The sequence below is a fragment of the Polypterus senegalus genome, chromosome 3 (genome assembly GCF_016835505.1).
Source record: "Polypterus senegalus isolate Bchr_013 chromosome 3, ASM1683550v1, whole genome shotgun sequence".
Lineage (NCBI taxonomy): Eukaryota > Metazoa > Chordata > Cladistia > Polypteriformes > Polypteridae > Polypterus > Polypterus senegalus.
Window position 1 is genome coordinate 2767881 of NC_053156.1, and position 6015 is coordinate 2773895.

General features: G+C 38.1%; 1 long non-coding RNA gene across 1 annotated transcript; it reads right to left on the reverse strand.

Annotated features, from left to right (window-relative positions):
* Positions 1-4473: 4473 nt before the first annotated feature.
* LOC120526730 lies at positions 4474-5729 on the reverse strand. Its single transcript, XR_005633151.1, has 4 exons — positions 5650-5729; positions 5407-5448; positions 5093-5188; positions 4474-4832 (listed from the first exon to the last, which is right to left on the reverse strand). It is a non-coding gene; the product is annotated as an uncharacterized LOC120526730 (long non-coding RNA).
* Positions 5730-6015: the final 286 nt, after the last annotated feature.

Genomic DNA, 6015 nt, shown 5'->3' on the forward strand with positions numbered 1-6015 from the left:
AGCATTAACACTAAGTTTTCCTGTTTAATTTTTTTTTTTACATACGCAATAAGCCATTCCATGTCCCTAGTATAACATAAAAATAAAAAAAAATTAATCCCGGATTCTATCCTAAATACTTTTTTCCTTATTTGTTTCCCTTCCATCACCCCTAAAACAAGTATAACTCGAAATGGGGTTCTATTTGGGCTTTCCCATAAGGTCCCAATGTACTTCAAAACAGATCCGAAGACAATTTTCATTATCTTATCAGCCCTATCTGTCCACACAAAAATAGAGAATCCCCTGTATAATTTTTAAATAAAAAACAGGGTTACTCTCAAGTTTAAGACCATAATTAAATTAGGGTTATTAATTTAAAATTAGGTATAGAGTCAATAAGGTTTCACTATCTTATCAGGGCACTAATTGTACTATTTAAGATTAGACGGACTAAAAAAAGTTTACGCCCCTCCCACTATCTTAACCTCAATAAACAGGGTCCCTGATGTTAAGGTCAGGATTGTGATGAGGGGTTAGGATTAGGGTAGGGGATTCCAGCAATGGAAATAAGCACGGGTTCACTCCATACACTTTATTCTTTAATTATTTTTATTTAAACTCCAAAATGTATAAAGATTTTTTAAGAAACACCAATTAACACTCAACTCTCCAAATCATATTTAAATCCTTATCTCTCATTCAATCCCATCGGAAAGAATGTATCCAGGGCTATAATCCAATCTAATTCCTTCTTTAACCGTCTAATTTTATTCCAATATGAACAACTTTCTAACGGAAAAAAAATTGGTTTATGATCCGGTTGTTGAAAATATATAATTGTGTAGGTTTATTTAGATTTTCTATCAATCGAATATGTTGGATACACCGGGCCTTAACCGTATTCTTCGTTTCACCAATATAAATCCGACCACATTTCTCATTGTATAGCATATATACAATTTTGAGGCGAGCGTTAAAATTCTGAAAAATAGGTAACTCCTTAAAAGTCAGAGGACTCCTAATCATCTTTTGAATTTCGAAATGGAATCTGTACTATTTCTTCCTGATGGTACAGGAGGCCCTAACCAGATAATCTTACATTTTTATTTCTACAGTACGCCGATACCAACTTAATATTTATCAGGTCCTCATCCAATAGTTGAGCCCCCCAAAAATTTTTAAGAATTTTAATCACCTCCTGGGCCTGCCTTGAATAGGTGAAAACTAACGGTACAATGTTCTGTCCTGCTCTCCTGTCATCCACTCCCAATTGAGACTGTACCCATCCCCCATCCTTCCTATTGCCATCTCTTTCAAGACTCCTCTCAAAACTCCCGTTCCAATTCCTAAAATTAGAAAAATTTAATGGAGTAGATGATCACCCTCTCCTCCCTCCAAATTCTTCAATTCCAGCTCTCCCCATTCTAATTGCTCCTCCCCACTTTCATTAGACAACCCCCCATGGATCTTCAATTTAGGGTAACCATAAGACACAAAATCTTGCCCTACCAGTTCTTCTCCCCAGATCAATCCATAGGGACTCATCCTAACCTCTGGACCCTTTCCCCATCTTAACCTCAGGGCCCCCATCAATAACCCAAGTTTAAAATACATTTGAGGGTCAATCAATATTCTCCCTAAAGGATCCAAATTAACATCAGGATTTACATCCAAATCCACCTCAGGATCCCCAGTCTGGGCCTTAAGATTAGAATCAACTTGCAGGTTAGTCAATCCCATCTCCGAATTATAGTTAACGTCAGGGTCTCTTTCCTCATTAACCTCAGGGACCCTCATATGAGCCTTAGGATTAAAATAACCTTGAGGGTAGGTCAATAATATTCCTATAGAAATAGAACTAATCAGGGCCTATATCCACATTAACCTCAGGGCCCCATTCTTGGGCCTTAAGATTAGAATAAAACCAAAGGGTTGGTCCACACTATCCCAGATGTATCAAAATTAGGAACCCTACCTAATTTAATCACTGAAATCCATCCCTGATTAGCTTCCCGATCATTACTCTGGGCTTTAGACTTGATATATTTGAGGGCAATCTAATTCCATCCTTTGTAATCCCAAATCATCCATACCCCTTCCTAAATTAATATTAATTCCCAATTTTAATCCTAGGAGTGATTCGAGAGCAGGCAGATATACTACCCGAGGAATCATTAGTATCCGGGATCCCTATTCTATTTACCTCTCCCCAATCATACCCTACCAGATGTATCTTCTCCTTAGCTTCAAACACATATTGTTTATCTGCTACTGTAAATCCATACCATCGTCTCAACACTAATTCTTCCAACCTCAAAATATCATTCCACCCAACATTGAATTCCTCATCCATCAAGGCCCATTTACATTCCTCTTACTCCTACCTACACCCCCCACCATCGATGTAACCACCATACTCAATTCCTGATTATCAATATTACTTCTAATCTTGTATTTTTTCTTTTGCAGGCCCTGGACGTCCCAACATGACAGGAAGAAAGAAACAGGATAGAACCACAGGTAAGTCCCCCCCATCTGGAAATTTAACTTTCGGCTTAATTCTAGGTACCCAAGTCCCTGAATAGCAAGAAGTTTCATCCCGAAGGATCTTCCCACCTCTCATGGTCCATAACCATAAGTGATTCATACTACTATTTCGCCCTTCATAAACCAGACACTGATTCAGTTAACCAAGAAATATCTGATAATTCCATCCCATCTCCATTGTCCACTGTAATTTGAGGAATCCCAGTATTCTTATTTCTAACTACCACAGGAAACTCCAAATATATCTTATGAGAACTAGCCACCTCTGCTCCAATTTCCCTAAGGAATCTTTGAATAACCCCTTTTTCTCAATAATGCAAACAAAATACTTATCGCCTCAATATGTTCCTCCTCCATATTGATCCTATAGAATCTAATTAACTGAGATTTTACTATACCTGTAAAGTTATGTTTCGGATAATAACTGGATTTCTGTAAAAGAGCATGCGTATCTGCATCCTTTAAGTGAACTCTTGGAAAAAATCCTCTTTTCTCCTCCCACCTGTTTAGGGTTTTTAAAGATTACCTCTCCCAAAAAGCGGGTTTATAAAGGCCAATCATCACTTTAATAATTATTAACCCTCCTATCAAAGTTTAATCTATAATCACCTGTTGATATTTAGAAAACATCGCCGATCAGTTATTCGTCACTCCTACCGATTTTTCAAAATCCAGTATTTTAAAAATACACTCTTATTTGCCCTAACTAGCACTACACGTCCCCTCTTTGGCCGATTCTATTTATTTAACCCCGCCTATCCTATCCAAAACACACACACTCATCCATACCGCACACGTCACTAAATTTTGAAAAGCACAAAGGAAAAAAAATCAAAGTTCCCAACCTCCAACCCATCACCAACACAAGCTGCCAACCTACACGATCTTAACATCAGGGTTAAAATTACTATTTTAGCCTCAGGACCCTACATCACCTGGGGTTAGGGTTAGAGCTTGGGCTCGGCATAACAGGAAATCCCCATAAAAAAATTTGCCAAGGATCAACCTGCTCACCAAATCCAAAGCTGCCGATCTCCACGATCTTATCAGGGTTCCAGTACACTATCTTAGCCTTAGGGCTCCTGACCCCCTTGGGGTTAAGGTTAGTCCTTGGACTGGGGGTAGTTCCTATTATAAAAACACAAAAAACACCAACCTATATGCATATAACCCCTGGGTCCTGCCAATGACCAAGGTCTTAACACAAGGGCTTTCCGCCCAAGTAAATGCTTAAGGTTCGGTATAAAGTGAGATACAAAAATTATTCAAAAGAAAAAACTAATACTCCCACATTCACACACTGTACTAAAAAAATACATAAAAGTTCCTGTAGGCAGCACATTAATCACTACTCAAGGTCAGTAGTTGACCAATTCATGAGCAGAAACCACAGCCAAACGATCCGGGTGATCCATCTCCCTATATAGTTTAAATCTTGGAGACAGAATCACTCTCGCCATATCGCATCTCAATAACTGCCCATTAAATTGGAACAACTTCCTATTCAAAAATCGGGTCAGCAGTAAGTTGCACCAGAGCAAGAAAGATCTGTGCTCCGAGAAAGATGCCCTATAACATGGGAAACATCTTAGTCCATAAAATTTGGACTTTTCCAACACCCGTTTGGACAACATCCCAATAGCTGGCCAGTATCACCACCCTCTTCAGACCAGAAATAGCTGGTCCCTTGCCCAGATGACGCAACAACCCTGCCAGCATCAAATTTTTAATCACTAGCAGGGTTAGGCGAAGATGGGTGGTGACACTGAAATTGGCTAAGGAACTGTCTGATATAATTAGGGTGTCCGTTTTATATGCAGTCGGCAGGGCCGACAAATTTTCTAAATGGCAGACTTTAGAATTGGGGTCATCAGTATCATCCTCATCTCCGGACAAATCCGGAGAGAGGTCGATCATCATGTTCTCCCCAAATGTTGGCACAAATTCCTTTTTTAAATTTTGTGTTTAATACCACCTTGTTGTCAATTTGGTCCGCTTATTATTTAATCGGTCACTCCCACCGGCTGCACCCAAAACAGAACACTTTTACTGTAATCCCCTTGCCAGGGCCATCCCCCACGACAGATGTTAACTGGTTCACTGGGGAGGAAAAAGTAATAACATCCTCACCCACTCCAGGATCCTCATCCAGGCCCAAGGGCAATGAAGCCAAAGCTACAGAAATAAAAGGAGCCGACTCCGCCGACACAGAAAACCCCAGATCCGAAGAGGACCGCTGGAGGGCTTCACCTTGCGGAACAGGTAAGTCGCCTTGTTTTTTAGAATTAGTGAAAACATGCTGCCTAAAGGAAACGAGAAGAATCCATAAGTTTTCCCCTATACTTCTTACGAGCCATTGAAATGGCCTTAGCTTGTGCTAGCTCATCCGATACCGGTAATTGCTTACAAAACCGTTCAATAACCAACCGGTAATGTTCCCTTAATACATCCAAAACCCCCTGTAACCACAGATCTGTATTTGCCCTAATTTTGGAGGTGGTTTCCGAGTTAGGAGAAGATGGTTTAATAAACATAGTGAGCCTTTCCACTTGCTTGGCCATACCTTTTGGTGGATTCTTAATCGAAACGATTTCTAGGTGATGAATACCCTGCAGGAGTTTGAAATATAATTTTTCCACTCTCATGGAGGACATCTTAGCTACAAAAAATAAGGGAAAAACAACCAAAAAAAGACAGGCAAAGTTAATTAAAAAAAAAAATAGGCTAATCGGTAGGTCTCACAGGTAAGTATCTCTCTGGGCTCTTATACAGGTAGGTTAAATATATTGTATTTAAATGTTGTCACTATTAGGAATTTTAATAAAAAACTAGAAATGTAAATTAGTCAAGTAAGTAAAATAAATTTTTAATACTCACCAGACCCAATTTATGGTTTTGTCTTACAGGACCCCAGCTGGACTAAAGGCAAGTATTTTTTATTTACAGGAAGAGAATTACAGGTAATTTCTTTTAAATTATTGTTTTTAAATCAAAAGAATTTTTGAAAAATCTTTGTGATAATTGTGAAAAGAAAGAACAAAAAATTTAGTGAAAAAATCAAAAAATCTCAAAGTGAAAAAGTTGAAAAAACAGTGCACTGAGAAATGAAAAAATACTTACTTTATAGGATCCTGTTAATTTGAAAAAAGGTTAAATCAAAAAATTATTTTTTAATCTAAACAAAACTGTTAAAAAAATACTTCATTATTAAAAGAGAAAAGTCAAAGATCAGGTAAGTATCAATTTCTACAAAGACTTACTATACCCAACTCTTTCCTAGGAAAGAAAGAAAGAAAATGAATTAGAATAAATCCCTAACATTTCAGGACTCGTGTCCCTTCATCAGAGGAATGACAAAGACTGAGAAAAGACCAGCTTTTATCTCCCAAAACTGTGACAACAGATGTTTAATCACCCAAATCACCATCACCCAAGAGACCAATCGCCAACCTATTAATAAATACTTAAAAATGTATTAAATTAATT